Here is a 17,548-nt window from a genome sequence, read left to right as displayed (position 1 = left end):
AAAGAGACTTTAAAAAATAACGCAATTCTTAAAATCATACAGATTTTCTCATCTGCCTTGGTCAAAATTCTCTCTCAGCAGTATGGAGCCATACTTCCTCTGAGAGCTGACTACAACCACGTAACTTTGTAGCACAGCACTTACAGCTCTGAACAGTCCTATCAATTTAGCTTGGCACTGCATACAACATCTGGCCTATAATTAAGCCAGCATTTTAAGATCCTTATGGTACTATTAAATGCAAAATATTTTAAACCAAATGAGTCTAGAAGTTACTCTTGGGTTTGGGTTTTTTTTTTGGGGTTTTTTTTTTTTTTTTCAGCGGAAGAGAAAAACTGAAGGATTAAGGAAGATGGAGTTATTAGCATATTTTAAAAAGCAGGACTACTGCATATGACATCTCTGCCTGTTTCTCAGGTCTCTTTTGTCCTTAATAAGATAGTACTCACCATTAGCATGTGGGGTATCAGATGGCCCTTTTGTGCTTATTCACTTCCTATAAGGAATGTAACTACTGTGGCTGCTCATGTTTCCTTTGGCAGCTGGGTAGCTGGAGGTTTAACGTGCCATAATTCTGCAGCTGTAGCAGAGCCCAAGTCCCACCACGTCCTGGCCACTGTGTTTTCCGGGCACCCAGGAGGGCCCCAAGCTGTCTCCAGGCCACCATGTGTCACCCACAACCCATCGAGGTCTGCACCCCTACGCTTCACTGCCTGGCCACCACAAAAGCTCCCCCTTGGTGATCTACTGCTGCTGTGTGTGGATTTATTCAGAAAGTTTGAAGAAAATATTAAACACCATTGTTCGGTACTATTGTAGACTGAAGAATTAGAAGCTTTCTATGTCTCCTGCAGATGTGTAGAAATTATGTGTGAGATAACTGCCATGTACTTCCTTTATAACAGCTGGAGAGAAGCAGACAATTTTAAGGTACGATTCATCTGTCCCTATATATCTAAAACAGGTCAGATGAATCAGTCTCTAAAAGTACCTATATGTCTCTAATAACTTGAAAGAGGGCTTAGAGACTAGCTCAGACACAGGCATTGTGTGGAAGGTAGATGACCTGTGGGCAGGCTCAGAAGAGGTCTATTGACTTCTTCACTTTTTTTTTTTACTGTTGTGTTGTTTGGGTTTTTTTAAACTAGATCTTGAACTGAGATTACCCAAGTTAGCTACAAAAGCATGTATAACGTGAGAACTTGATACTCACCAAAGCATATGCCACCAGGATATGTGGCATATCCTGGCCAAATTGGTCATGTCCCTGTAGATACAATTTTGTTCACTTGCAGTCAATTCTCCTTTATCCAAGTAACTGAAGCATTGGGATTCCACAAGTGAATGAAAAAAATCTGTTTCCAAACCTAAACCAAGGAAGTTTGAAATCTCTGCATCTTAATTCTTAACATGTCCACTGGGTGTACAGAAGCTAAGCTGACTCTGCATAGATGAGTTTGGCTACATCTTTATCAGTAAATAAAACAGACCAATTATCTAGCTCCAAAAGCAAGTGGAATTCTACAGCTTGCAACCATACAGCCAAACTTTCTTTCCACCTAGAGCAGGTGGCTTTGTTCACATTGCATTTGGGAAGAGTCCCAGGACTGTGCCCGGTCCTGGGCTGGGCTTGGACATTGTCTGGGAAAGGGCTAGCTGACACAGCCCATACCATGACAGGGACTGTGCCACCAGTTAAACTGTACAGACCATTCAGAGGTCAGTACCTTAGCCTATCCCCTGCATTACTACACATTTCCAGTATAGCTGTAGAGGTGGTTTAAGAGTCTAATGAAATATATTGGGTCAGACAGACTGCTATGTGAATGTGGGTTACAGTTTCCACCAGGCAGCCAGATCATACGTCTCTGAGCGAGGACACTCTGAGCGAGGATGTCTCTAAATTGGAGAGACATCAATTTGATAGATGGACCACTCGGTGGATAAAAAACTGGCTTGATGGCCACATACAAAGAGTTGTGGTAAATGGCTCGATGTCCAGTTGGAAACCTGCAACGAGTGGTGTCCCTCAGGGATCAGTGTTGGGACCGGTCCTGTTCAACATCTTTGTCGGTGACATGGACAGTGGGATTGAGTGCACCCTCAGCAAGTTTGCCGATGACACCAAGCTGTGTGGTTCGGTTGATACGCTGGAGGGAAGGGATGCCATCCAGAGGGACCTTGACACGCTTGTGAGGTGGGCTGATGCCAACCTTATGAAGTTTAACCAAGCCAAGTGTAAGGTCCTACACCTGGGTCGGGGCAACCCCAGGCACTGCTACAGGCTGGGCAGAGAAGAGATTCAGAGCAGGCCTGCAGAGAAGGACTTGGGGGTGTTGGTTGACGAGAAGCTTAACATGAGCCAGCAGTGTGCGCTTGCAGCCCAGAAAGCCAACCGTATCCTGGGCTGCATCAAAAGAAGCGTGACCAGCAGGTCGAAGGAGGTGATCCTGCCCCTCTACTCTGCTCTTGTGAGACCCCACTTGGAGTACTGCGTACAGTTCTGGTGTCCTCAACATAAAAAGGACATGGAGCTGTTGGAGCGAGTCCCGAGGAGGGCCACGAGGATGATAAGAGGGCTGGAGCACCTCCCATATGAAGACAGGCTGAGAAAGTTGGGGCTGTTCAGCCTGGAGAAGAGAAGGCTGCGTGGAGACCTCATAGCAGCCTTCCAGTATCTGAAGGGGGTCTACAAGGATGCTGGGGAGGGACTCTTCCTTAGGGACTGTAGTGGTAGGACAAGGGGTAATGGGTTCAAACTTAAACAGGGGAAGTTTAGATTAGATATAAGGAAGAAGTTCTTTACAGTGAGGGTGGTGAAGCACTGGAATGGGTTGCCCAGGGAGGTTGTGGATGCTCCGTCCCTGGCGGTGTTCAAGGCCAGGTTGGACAGAGCCTTGAGCCACGTGGTTTAGGGCAAGGTGTCCCTGCCCATGGCAGGGGGGTTGGAACTAGATGATCTTAAGGTCCTTTCCAACCCTTACGATTCTATGATTCTATGATTCTATGACACGGTTTAACTTCAACAAAGACAATCTGGCCATCACCATTAGACAATTGGCTGTATTTCAGTATTCTATCACACTATGAGCATATCAAGTGAAAACAAAATATTGCAATAGCATGTTCAATATTAAACTGGACTGGAGTTCTGATATTACACCTTCCTAGTCTCTTGACTCAATCTTTCAAGGCAGAATTTTCAATGTTGTCTAAATAGTTTTCCCAATCCAACCTGACCAAATCTGCTGTAAAGGTTTGGGTTACTCTAGATATAAGATACAGCACATAGAAAAAGTGCTATCTCAAATTTAGTAAATAAAAAGTACATCTATACTGTCCTGTTGGTGTCTGCTAGAGTATTGAGCCCATGTCTTATCTCCTGAATGCCCCTGCTGCCTGTTAGTTCACCTTCCAGCTCCATCCTGGAGCAAGCTCAGTTGTTTCTGGGCTGGAAGAACTAGGCAGAGGCTGAGATATGGTGTGTGCCAGTGTCCCACCCCACACTGCATGAAGATACAGTATGAGTGTGACTCATGTTGGATTTGGCTTCTCCCAGACTAACCAGTATTTCGGATGGCTTCATGTCCTAAGCCACCCTTGGTGTTACACAACAAAAAGACATATCTGGCAGCCTGTGAAGCAGCTTCCCAACAGCAGCCCAGGGCAACATCTTAAAAGGACCATACTTAAACCAATGGCTCCATTGTCGGGAAGATTTCTTAGCAGCAATTTAAAATTATACTGGGTGCCATAGCACAAGCTGGGTTTATACAAACTGGAGAGCAGTGATGGTTCTATTTCATATATCTATCTCTGTATCTATGTATGTGCATATGAATTTTGTCTCACATATGTATATGCACACATATACATACCCCCCTATGCAGGAGGGGTAGCCAGCCCTTGGGTAGAGGCAGACATGGCTCATAGGCTGTGCCAGGTATATGTGATCCTTGTATGCATGGCTGCAGCAGAGTTCTTTGTGATCCATGATTGTTGCGACCATGATCTTGAGAAGTATATCTCTGCTTTGCTTCTTCAGACACGAATATGACTGAAAATCCTGGAGAGGAGCCCTCTTCCTAGGCTGTGACACGTACCCCTATAGACTCACACATCTAATGGATTCATCCTCACTGTTGCTCTGGTTGGTTGTTTTTAAGTTTCCGCAGCAACTTAGTATTCTTTATTTCAGGGTCTATCTATACTGCTCAACAAAAGAGGACCAGGTAATGAACTCAGGCATTCACACTTAATGTCACGCTGCTTAATTCCTGCTCTCCTTGACTCTGTTTTGGACCACTTCAGTTGTCACTAAGAGAAGTTAGTTGTAGAGGGAGTTGACCCTGTTGAGTGCGCACACAAGCCAGTCAGTGCTATTCAGCTTCAAGACTTGAATCAACTCAGCAGTATAAACACAGCCAAACAGTCTGTATGTTCAAGGAGATGAAAAGGAGCAAACAATTCTGACTCCATTTAATGCCAATTTAGGGCTTTTAAAATCACCTTTCCCACAAATCAAGTATTGTCTAGCCAGGGGCTTTTGTCCAATGATAGGATGAGAGCTTGAGAAATCTGTCTGTTCTGATAATGCTGCAAGGAGTGTTCAGGTTTACTATCAATGCTTCACTAGGATGTAATCAACATTTTGATTTTGGTAAAAGTCTGAAATAAGGAAGACATTCAAAATAAACAAACCTAGGAAGGGCATTCACTTTAATTTTATGTTTATTTTTCCCCAGAGGGGAAGAGGTAGAACTTGCCAACCTTTTAAGTTGCTTGCTAACTGCATAATGAATGGGGATAAGCTAACTCTATGTTTTCAATTTCCTTAGGGAACTAGATGCCAATAAGCTTGAAGGTTTTCTGTTAATATCTGAGTATTTCCATGCAGAGGCCACTTTACACATCTAACATGACCTTCAATGCTTCCAACATAATCAAACATCTCTTACAGAATCCTAGCATCCTAGAACAGTTTGTGTTAGAAGGGACCTTTAAAGGCCATTGTACTGGTTTTCACTGGGATAAAGTTCATTTTCTCCATAGTACCTGGTCTGGGGCTATGTTTTGTATGTGTGCTGAAAACGGTGTTGATAACACAGGGATGTTTCAGCTATTGCTGAGCAGTGCTTACACAGTCAAGGCCTTTTCTGCTCCTCACCCCACCAGTGAGTAGGCTGGGGATGCACAAGTTGTTGGGAGGGGACACAGCCAGGACAGCTGACCCCAACTGACCAAAGGGATGTCCCATACCATATGGTGTCACTCTCAGCATATAAAGCTGGGGAAAGAAGGAGGATGAGTGGAAAGTTTCGAGTTACGGCATTTTGTCTTCCTAACTGTTACACATGATGTAGCCCTGCTTTCCTGGAGATGGCTGAACACTTGCTGATGGGAAGTGGTGAGTGAATTCCTTGTTTTTCTTTGCTGATATGCACAGCTTTTGCTTTACCCGTTAAACTGCCTTTATCTCAACCCACGAGTTTTCTCGCTTGTACTCTTCTGATTCTCTCCCCTATCCTGCCATGGGGGGAGTGAGTGAGTGTCTGTGTGGGACTTAGTTGCCGGCTGGGGTTAAACCACAACAGTCATCTAGTTCAAACCCTCTGCAATCAGCAGAGACATCTTCAACTAGATTGGGTTTCTCAGAGCCCCATCCAGCCTGACCTTGAACATTTCCAGGAATGGGGCATCTACCACCTTTTGGGGCAACCTGTTCCAGTGCATCACCACCCTCATTGTAGAAAATTTTTTCCTCACATCCAGCCTGAATTTTCCCTCTTTTAGTTTAATACTGTTACCCCTTGTCCTGTCACAACAGGCCCTCCTAAAAAGTTTGTCCCCGCCTTTCTTATAGGCCTCTTTAAGTACTAAAAGTCCACAAAAAGGTCTCCCTGGAGACTTCTCTTCTCCCAGATGAACAACCCCAGCTCTCTCAACCTGTCTGTATAGGAGAGGTGCTGATTTACCTGATAATTTTTCTGGCCTCCTCTGGACCGTCTCCAATGGGACCATGTCTTTCCTGTGCTGAGGACTCCAGAGCTGGATGCAGTACTCCAGGTGGGGTGTCATCAGAGAAAAGTAGAGGGGGAGATTCACCTCCCCTGACCTGCTTCTTTGGATGTAGCCCAGGATTGGCCTTTTGGGCTGCAAGTGCACATTGCTGCGTCATGTCCAGCTTTTCATTCACCAGTATCTTCAAGTCCTTCTCCTCAGGGGTACTCTCAATCCCTTCATTCCCCAGTCTGGTAATGATACAGGAGGTTGCCCTGACCTAGGTGCAGGATCCTACACTTGATCCTGTTGAACCTCGAGAAGTTCGCACAGGCCCACTTCTCAAGCCCGTTAAAGTCCCTCTGAATAGCTTCCCATCCATCGGGAGTATCAACAGCACCACTGTGTCATCTGTAAACTTGCTGGGGATGCACTCAATCCCACTGTCTATGTCACTGATGAAGATATTAAATAGTCCTAGTCCCAGTACAGACCCCTGAGGGACACCACTTGTCACTGATCTCCACCTGGACATTGAGTTGCTGACCACTACCCTCTGGATGCAACCATCCAACCATCTCTTTATCCACCAAACAGTCCGGCCATCACATTCATATCTCTTCAATTTAGCAGCAAGGATGTTGTGGCTGACGTTGTCAAAGGCCTCACAGAAGTTCAGATAGATGGTATCTGCAACATTTCCCTTGTCCATTTATGTAGCCACTCCATCAGAGAAGGCCACTAGGTTGGTCAGGCAGGACTTGCCCTTGGTGGAGCCTCGCTAGCTGCTTTGAATCATCTCCCTGTCCCCCACGTGCCTTAGCATAGCTTCTAGGAGGATCTGTTCCATGATCTTCCCAGGCACAGAGGTGAGGCTGACAGGTCTGTAGTTCCCAGGGTCCTCCTTTCTACCCTTTTTAAAAATAGGTGCAGTGTTCCCCATTTCCAGTCACCAGGGGCTTCACCTGACTGCCATGACTTTTCAGGTATCATGGAGAATGATTTGGCAGCTATTTCAGCCAGTTCCCTCAGGACTCTGGGATGCATCTTGTCAGGTCCCATACGCTTATGTATATTCAGGTTCCGCAAGTGGTCATGAACCTGATCTTCTCTTACAGTGGGAGGGACTTTGCTCTCTAAGTCCCAAGTCTTGTGGTCCATCGACTTGAGAGGTGTGGGAAGAGAGACTGCCAGTGAAGACTGAGCCCAAAAAATTGATGAATACCTCAGCCCTTATCCTTTCCCTACTTGTGTCTTGGGTACAGGCTTGAAATCCCTTAACACCTCTCCTTCAGATTGCAAACTCCTTTATTGTATGCATACATCTGGCACAATTAGTCTATATTTTGGCAAGGATCTCTGGGTCCATTGTTATATAAATAATTTATCTAAATGTTGCTTCCCTGATACATTTTTATTTACCTAAGAGAGTCTTAATATCTAAACACTTGCCACTGTAGTCTAAATATTCCTCAGCTGAACTACAACATGATTAGGAAGACAACTGCTGCTTTAGAGAAAATAGCAATGATCCTACTGTTCCCTTTGTGAGCCAGACTGGGCACTGTAAATCATGTGTTCTTCAGAAGAAAAAGACCTCACATCCTTCTGTTAGGACTTCTGATTTTGAAGTTGAAACCTTTAGCAATCACTTCTTAGTTCAAACTCTGGCAAAAAGAATTTTAATTTAGACATTGAAATACAGAAAACATTAAAATAAAAAGTAAAATGTTGCCACTAGTCTTTCAGACTCATTGCTAAGGAATAAAAGCAGATAATCCAGTCATGTCCCAGCTGAACAGGAAGGACAGTGCAGTTGCTTTTGTGGGGGATGGAACTGATTAGTTTTCATTATTTTGCCTAGTTTGTGGCTCAGTTTGGCTTCTTGTTATTCCAAGTAAAAGGAATATATTCTCGGAAACACTTCAAGAAAGTATTTGCGTATCATTTTATTCAAATGATACTGTTCAGAATAACAAACAAGTGAGACTCTTACCTTGTATCTTAGAAGAAGCTTGTCATTTCCTCATCAGGACAGTATTGCTTTAGTAACTGAGCTATATGCACTCATTTGGAAGGCTATGAGGAAGCTCATTGCTTTCATACTGATTCTTTCAGAATGGAGTCGAAGGGAAGGTGGGATTGACTCCCACATTCTAACTACACAGCATGATTTGTAAGACCTGAGGACTGAAAGGAGATGGAAACACCTGGTAGGGAAGACAACATAAGGGCAGATTCTAGAAGAACTTTTTGCACTTGCGAAGTTTACTATCCTGCTATACTTACTGTGGATCTGCAGCAGGCTTTTTGTTCAATTGTTTTGCAGGTGCAAATTTATTCTCACCAGATAAATTACAGAAGCAAACTAGTGTACATATCTTCTCATCTAGTGGCATCTGTAGGCAAAGCGGTGAGTTCTCTGATTTGGTTACTTACCAGAGGACATGCACAAGATTTAGGCCACGTATTTCATACCCATAAACAAGAGCTCTGTGCTCCCCACAGTCTTGGACCTGCATCTGGGGAGAGAAATTGCTTCCTTCAACATAGATTCTAAGGCATACTACTGTCAGGAGATCAGTATTTAACACTGATCAGCAAATCACACAGCAGTTTAGAATAGCAAATAGAGAAGAAAACCAGCAACTGATCCATGAGGAGGAATTTGCAAAGATAACGTAGCAATCACATTCTCTGATATTTTATTCTGTTGTGTAACTGGAGGTTTTGGATAAGCAGGTTTTCATTAGATTATTTCCATCTCTATGAACCAAAACAAACTCCACTAAAACTTGTGCAGAATTCTAAAGAAAACTCCTCCTGGTTTCCTGCCACAAAACCCCCGCTGCTTGGTAGGGTAATCAAGGATGGTCTTCCCTGGTCTGTGAATCCAAGACAGGTCTATTGTGCAGATAGATCTGGATTTCTAGACTCTATATTGTTTGTTGTTCCCAGAGCCTAAAATTTCTAACTCTAATGAGGGCTTCACCCTGGCACTGAGGAAAAAGCCTGGACACTTGGTGACCTCCATCATAAGCTGTGCAACCCAAGTTTTAGACTTTCAGCTCTGTCCTGGGAGACTCCGTGGCGCTTTCCTGACAACTAGAAACTCCATAATTTTTTCCAATACTGACAAAAAGCCCCGGATTCACCAGCAGGTGAGAATTAACCACAGACTTGCTGGAACTCAAACCAAAATGGTTACCTATTTACAAACCTACTTTCTGTCTCTTCTGCAGGAAATGTAGAAATGTCAAGTTTTTCTTCAAACTAGCTGACAGTTCTGTTTTGACAACGCCAGTGTTTCCTAAATTGACCCTATATTTGTTGACTTAAGGCTGTGCTGCCTTAATGCACCCAAAATAGATATCCTTGAGAGACTGCCCTCACTCTTCAATTAGTCCTGACTGCTATAGTCTGTCTCTTAGGTTGAGTAGAATAACAAGAACCTTTTGCTTCAGACATTTACATGGGTGCAAATCTCTTTCCAGGTACTTATTATCTGTAGGTCCCTAAACATGTTTGTCTGTCCTAGAGTTCAATTTACGGGGGTGAACAAGGACAGTCATTGTGCCTGGTGCTTAGTCAGGAAACCATCATCACCAGCTCTCTGGCAGAATCTGAATCTCACTTTGAGCAGGTCAAATTGCATGAAACATCTCTCTTACTCTGCCTTTTCCATGACAGGAGATACTGGCATAACCTCAAGAAATAAATGTCTTGGCCAATAGTCTACTGGCTGCTGTGGAAGTCATAATTGTGGAAGAAAGCAGAAAAACAGTCAGCTGGAAAATTTCAAATACAGGAAAAAAATATTTTTCCCCAAAAAGACGCTTTTCTTGGTATTTATTTTCATGGACAAGCTTACAATGATATTAATCTTGACTTTGTGAAATATCTGTCCTACACCTAAATAGCATCAGGATTCAAAGTGTTGACTTTCCTCTTTTACGTGGCTTCCCAAGGCCAATTGAGTAAGCATTCCTTGAACTGTCCTGCTAGACAGAATCCTGCACAAACCAAGAGAGACAGTGGCTGTGTTACCCTTATTCTTTCATCTGTGTGGGTAAAGCTGGATTTTACCCATAGGGGAAATATGTATTCACGTACCGCCTTTTATAACATCCAGATCAGAGGGCAGTATAGGACAGATATCCATCAGCCTCTGTTGAAACTATCTTTGTGTTGAAACATAACACTTGTTGGGCTGAAGAGCATAAAAATGACCGTACAATTAGTGGCCTGAGTATTCAATTGAAAGCAGGGAGACTTCAATGCAAGGGCACACTTCAGCTCTCATAATTCATAATTCTTTTGTCAGATACTGTTTCCTGTTGGCTGGTTTAGGCATCTTTTTGGTTAGAGTGAGGTTTTTTTTTGGGGGGGTGGGGGGTTGGGGGGGGAAACTCTGTAACTATTTGCCTTTTGAAGTGGTAGCTCAGACGTATAGAATCATAGAATCTTAGAATAGTTAGGGTTGGAAAGGATCTTAAGACCTCTCAGCCCAACAACACTACCTTCTATGTCCTTTGTGGGTCTTGTGCTAAATTACTTGCTTAAATTGTAGTAGAAGCTTTGCGGTCAGATTGGGAACTGACTTCAGTTCTCCAAAGCCCAAAAGAAGCAATTCACAGTGCAGCCCATCTTTTCCTCCCCTTTCTAGGAAGAACAGAATAGGCTACATTGCCTTACATGACTGAAAACAATAGCAAGAAAAAATCTGCATAGGAATTTAGACTAAATGTCTTAAAATAAACCTCCAAACATAACGTATTTTATAAAGGTCAAAGAACAAATATCGCAGTTCAGTGAAGACCTCAGAATTTTAGTAAACAAATCTGAAACCAGAGCAGTTTCTCCACCCTCACAGACTGGTTCAGGGTTTAGATTGCCAGTCTCTCAGATGGCCTAGGTTAAGATTCATGATTATGCAATGAAGGATGCTTGTCAGACTGAACGGAAGACGACATTCGGGTACTGTATTTTATAATGCTTCATAAACTTTGTTTAAACAGTATAAACAGCAGACAAAGGAAACTGGATTTTGCAATAAAAACTATTCTTATGAAAGCAAAAGTCACATGACCTCTTACCCAGCTTTTAAGAGAGCAATAGAACTTGCTTTGCCTGCCAGCCCTGAAAAAAAGACTGAATTTAATGTCAAAGACAGAGGTCTTGTTAGGCAACAGTGCTACATTCCAAATCTTACATGTTTATAGCCTCCCTCCTTGCCTTAACCCCACCCTCTTGATGAGGAAAAAAAATCAATTGGGTTTAACCCTTCATAGCCTTTGACTTTACAGCAGCTGAGACCACTCCTTTTCAATAGGTAAATTTTTCAAAGCAAAGTATGTTGATGGGTAGCTTGCATACACGGGACATGTCTGTAAACACTCAGCTCATATCCACTGCAGGAGAGAAATCAAGGTTTCTATGGGTCCTAAATATCCTAATTTCAAAGCATTCATGCCAAGCTACATTGAGATTTATCACTGATGTATCCCTCTCAGTGTAAAATCAATACTGTTGGCAAGCCTTTGTTGTTGCTTGCTAATTTCAACACACACACATTTCTCCAAAGTCACCCTAAAAATATTTTTGGTAAATATATCCTGCTGGATAACTACATTCTGTTTCCTTCTGAAATGAAACTTTCCTTTTTCCTCACCAAAATCTTTTAGAAACTTCTCAAATGCAGTACCATTCCCTGTAAAGCCCTCAGTACTGACTAAATTTTGTATTTGATAACCCCAAAATGGAAAGCCCATAAAATCCCAACCAATAAGGAGGAGAGCCAAGTAAAATCAAGGTGAATAAGTAACAGAATAAGCATCCAAAGAGTATACATTAGTAATAAGCTTATAGCTCATCTCTAATTCACTAGTCCAATACAAAATATACAGAAACAATACTTTTAAATATAGTAATATTATCATATATAGGCCTTTTCAGAGAAGAAAAAATGGTGAAAAAGACATTGGTGATATTTCTGTCCTCTATTTTTAATGATAGTCAACAACTGTCTGGCTTTGGTACGTACAGTGAAGGAGTTGTGAGTGAGACACACACACTCTGGCACAGAGAGAAGCATAGGATGCAAAGACCCCTGAGGGTCAGTGAGAGAAGAAGGGACAAAGTAACCCAAGGTTGAGTGCAACATGCCAAATGTGGGAGAGGGTGAGGGAAGGTGCACAGGAACTGGGATCATGGAGATAGCTGTAATGTGCTCATAAGTACGAGGGAGTGGGGCATAACTGGGACGTACAACATGCTGGTGAGGAAGGTAATAGTCTTAGATGCTTTATCAAGAGTACAGGTAGAGAAAATGAATACAGAACTAAGAGGGATAGTGAGTAAATTTACAATAAAAAGGACAAGTGTGCTTTTTTCAGCCACTCAGCCAGCATTTCCACAGCTGGAGTTCATCCCTGTATCCTAACTTTAGTTCCATCTGAAACAAAGCAGAGTATCACTTTTATGGAGCTGGCAGATATAGCATTACTTAAAGTAGACTCAGCTTTAGCTGCCATTCCAGAAAATCAGAAAAGAGGTATCTGGGGCAACCTGAAAGGTACCTTGGGCATCTGAAATGCCTCTCTATGCAATTAAATTGAGATCTTAATCTTCCCTGATGATAATGGAAGCTTAGCTGACCTGTAAACATTTACAAGTAGACATTTAGTATGAAATCTCTGAAGCTGAAACACATCCCCAGGTCTCAGCTCTCAGTTCTAGGTCTAGCACCATCTGAAATGTTTACCTGACCTCCAGCCACCAGGTCTCCTCTGTGTCTTGCATTATATCTGGCAGCCCCATGAAGATGTTCCAGTCCCTTGAGGGATCTTAAGTGGCAGCAGACACCAAGTTCAAGCAATTGAATCAAACTTCCAGCATCTAGACCTTCACTTCTACAAATACCCTGATCACTGTCCAGAGAAAAGCACCACGTCCGGTAGCCTGGTACTGCTGTACTCATGCATGTAGAAGGGAGAGGAACTGTTACATTTCAGAGGAATTTGGTTTTGACACAGGAGATGTGAGCATCAAAAATCAATGAAGACAAAAGCATGTATACAGGCAAAATTTAGTTCTTAATATATATGTAAAAACTGTGCTGGGTAACTAACAGAACACCTGGAAGTATGGCTACACAGTTGTCTACAAATAATAATGAAAACCCCCACAATTAGAATCTGTAAAAAGCATTTAAAATAGGATTGCTGAATAAACTGCATGCCTAAATCTAAGATTACTTCAACATATCATATTAGCCAGGCAGCCACTGGATAAAAGTAATAAACAGACTTTGGCATTTGGACAGGCCCCAGAGTTGCCCCCTCCCTGAAGAGAGTCCTAACCAAGAAGTTGTAGAGATAAATTCATGTTTATGCTCTCCACCTACAATAGTGAAATGCTAGTTTCTACACAGGGAACAAGTTTCTGAGATACAATTACCCAGATGCCTTGTAAGTTTTTGTATGTAAATTGTGTGTGGAAACTACATATGTAAGCTGTGTGGTTTTGGCTTGTGGTCCTAGAAGAAAGGGGGCATAGTGCCGAGCTCTCAAAGCACAAGGTGAACCTGAAACTGGGCATCTCAATTGCTACTTGTGTATATGAATAACTCATGTATTTCTTGAAAAGAGGAATAGCAGCTCAGTAACCCTTTTCTCTTCTGCTGGGTTTAAAAGAAATAACAACCGGTACCTGATTTAGAGAACAGGTGTTCAGACACCAGCCTTCAAAGGAGAGCTGTACGGTGGTGAATCTCCAGGGGAATACGTGAATTGCAATAATACAATAATAATTGTATTAATACAAATCCTCTTTGTTTCCCTCTTAGACTGGCCCGGATGGTGTGCTGAGTTTCCTGGGCCTCACTCTAATTCTTACCGTGCAGCTTCAGCACCTCATGTTTCTTTTTTGAGGACCAAAAAAAATGTAGGCATTGCATTGCTTGTTGCTTTGATGCCTAAACTCACTTTCGGTATTCAGCTTCACATATTTTCTTTACTACTTATCTCTAAATACTTTCTGTGATACAAATTGTAAATTATCTGTTTAGGCATTGCTTTTTGAATTAAGCTTCATAATAGGCTGTAGTGCATGTACATAGCAGCATGTAACACAGCCTTCGAAAGCAGAGGTTATTGATGGAACAGTCACTCAGATATGCTGAGTTGATTAAATGAAAACAGGCAACATGGACAAATCTAGCATAAACATAACCATCATTTTACCACATACAGTGTCAGACAGCAGCAAGAAGGGGCTGCTCTGTAAGTCGGGCTGAGCTGGGAGCTGATAGGGACAGTGAGAATGGTAAGGCAGTGCCCTCCCTGACACAGCCCCGTCCCACAGCACCCTAACCAGAACAGCAAAGCAAGTCTGGTGACAGTGACCACATTCAACCACGAGTCCAGATCACCAGACCAGTCCATAGAGATGAGACAGGTCGAGCCCGAGGTTGGGCTCAGGATTGGTGGGTTCATGGCCAGGCGCAGGCACACTGTCCACGCAGCTGCAGCAAGAAGTACGGGCAACAGCTGTGACTCAAACGCAGCTCCCAAGCCAAGAGGACAAGGCTGCCATTGAGATGCCTTGCAGCTCTGTCCCACCCAGCTCTTCTCTCAGCTGTCTCATCCAAGGTCACAGCAGAGACAGCCTTAAGTGCAGGCAGCCACACTACTGGGAAAAAGTGGTTGCAGTATCTCTGCAGGGTCCTGACACTGTGGTGTAGAAATAAGCTTGCTAGGGTAAGTGTCAGGTTAACTCAGGGGACATGACACCAGCCCTAGCAGATGAGGCACTTTAGATGTTAAAGCTGTGACCTTGGACTTCCTGATGTCAGAAGAGGCTGAAACCCTGATTTCCCTCTTCCTGGGTGAGGGCTTTCGCTACATAGTATGAACCAAAGGGCTCACATGGCCACCGTGAGCCCTTTGGTTATGTTTTAAAAGAAAACCTCTGGCAGTTCTCTCCAAGCAGAGGTGTTGGTGCCCGTCTTCACCCTGAGGATCCAGAGCCTGGCTCTGGATCCTCAGGACAATGACTCCTGCCTTGCATTCTTGGATTACTGAAGGGTAACACTCGGGGTGGAGGTGGAGAAAAGAGGGAATTCAGATATACCACAGTCTTTCCTATTTGCTAATTTAGAGATATCTTTAATTACCTTCTGTCTCTCCCACAGAGTTGAACCTGGAGTCTCTTGTCAGTGCAAGTGCCTAAAATTGGACATTGATACTCCATAAATCTTTTGTGGCATCTGAGCTTCACCATAGTGTACAGTGCTTCTTATTCTGGGGGTTTAGTTACTATACTCCTTACTATAGACAAGGATCTGGATTTTAATTTACTTCCCACCAGGTTTTTCCTACAGTATTATAACACTGGAAAGACTAATTTATTCCACAGATATATACCGATAATTATCCTTTTCCTTCTCTGTTCAGCTAACTCATGTGGCTTGATCATCCCTCAGCGATGCTGAAGACTTCTGCAGGAGGCAGGGAGGAGCTGCTGTTCAGGTTCTTCGCTACCTCCCCGACTGGAACAGGCTGCTGCTCCATCACCAGCTGACCTTTGCCTTAAAGACTGATGCACTTTGCAAAGGTGCAACAGGGCTGGTCCTCTGTAATTTGATTTTTGTTTGCCATGGAAAGGCTGGTTTGTTTGCTTTGCACTTAAGGCCCACGGTTTATTCAGGACTGTAAAACTCTTCAAAATCACATATAAGTAAATATGTGGAAAACAAACAATGCTGAAAATTACTCTGGTCAAAAGTGAGGGACTACTATTGCTTAATAATACATACTTACAAGACTCCATTCTGCAGCAGAAAAATGTATTCTCTACCCTCCAAATATCTTCTGTGAGACTATAAAATCCTTATTTTGAAAAAAAAACAAGTTAAACGTCTGCGGCTAAAAAAGTACTGTGCCAGACTTTCTACTTCAGGCTGTTGTAAATGATATCAGAGGATAATGAGGTCAGTGTGTAAGCTGAAAGTCCCAGTTTAACTTTTATTATTATAAATTGCTTAAAACTGGAAATGTTGAATTATAAAACTAGGATAGGTAGATGGCACAACATTAAAGAAATCAATTCCATAGTTTAGAGCTTCCTGTCCGGATTCTCCTGAGCCAGTCCTGAAGTCCTTACTCGTTTCCTTACTCCTGATTCATCAAAGCATTTAAACACTCTAGATTTTGAAGGGATTTAAGCATATGCTTCTTGATTCAACATTTTAATCAGAGAAAATCCTTACTAAATTCAGTAGGAAGTTTTGCCCTAAAAGCCCTAAAGTTTCACTCTTTTTTTTTTTTTTTTTTTTAATCCTGTATTTGAGTCTACATAACTTGAAATGGAGAGTTTGTATGTTTGGTAGTTGTTGCTACGCATCACTACCTGCCCAAACCAGTTCTTTCACTTTGGCTATTTAATCTTTGGCTAGTAATATTAGTGGCAAGAGGAATTTAACCGATGGGGTAGTACTGGAGTAGGCGGAGACGTGTTGAGAATAAGGTTATAATAATGTGCTTCAGATTGTATTTAAATGCTAAGAAAAAAGGCACACTTTTTCTTCATCCCCTTTTGAACTTTCTCTACCATTTAAACATCTTGAAGTATAGCATAGCTTTATTTTCTATAATTTTTTAGTTGCAAGTAAAATTTTTTGGGAAAAAAAATGGAAGCATGTGGGAAACACTTGGAGAAAACAGAATGGAGAATATACAGGACTATCCTGTATCTTGTTAAATGTCACATAGCTGCTCCACAATTACTTTGTCTGCTGAACTGCAGCCCGCTGGTGTAAGCACTCTTAGAAAATTTAGTGACTATGTAGTGAGCAATGAGTTCTACTGAAATTATCCTAAAACAGGGTTTCTCAATAGGCTTATGATAACTATTTCTTCTGGATTTCTTTGGTACAAGCCTGTTTGACTAACATGTCGTACAAGTTAAATCTGTGGGACATCTTTTAGAGGTTGATGAGACAAGGGAGTGCACATCGGCAGTCTCAGCTTTGCTCCCTGCTGTCATGGCACACTGCACCTTTCCCTCTGCTTTTTAATAAAATTGAATGCGATTCAGCTTAATTTTTTTTTTTTTTTTTTATTAGAAACATACAAAGCCACTGCTAAACTTCTCAGAAATGGAGCAGCAAACTAGTGGGAAAATGACATTTTTGGAGACGTGCAGCAAAGCGAGAGCTGTTTTTGGAGGGTGATGGATTGCTGAAGGCTATAGCGTGAGATGTGCAGCAGCCTTCAACTCTCACTGCTTTCCCTGCAAAGGACAGGAAATTCCCCAAATCTTGCAAGGTGTCTCTTGCTTTACCAGACTTTTAAAAATAACTTCCTTAAGTAATGACATACTTTCCTTAAATTTTCCACTGGGAAGAGTTTGAAAGCATAGCCTTGCTATTCCCAAACAGCTCACCACCCTGGGAAGCAAGCAGCAGCCCTGATTCATTAGAGCTTCAGAATTCATAACTCCGTGCTTTTCATAATTCGGTTTGGCATTATGCTGTCGGGGTTGGCGC

Source organism: Strigops habroptila, chromosome 2 (assembly GCF_004027225.2).
Source record: "Strigops habroptila isolate Jane chromosome 2, bStrHab1.2.pri, whole genome shotgun sequence".
Lineage (NCBI taxonomy): Eukaryota > Metazoa > Chordata > Aves > Psittaciformes > Psittacidae > Strigops > Strigops habroptila.
Note: the sequence above shows the minus strand (reverse complement) of the source record.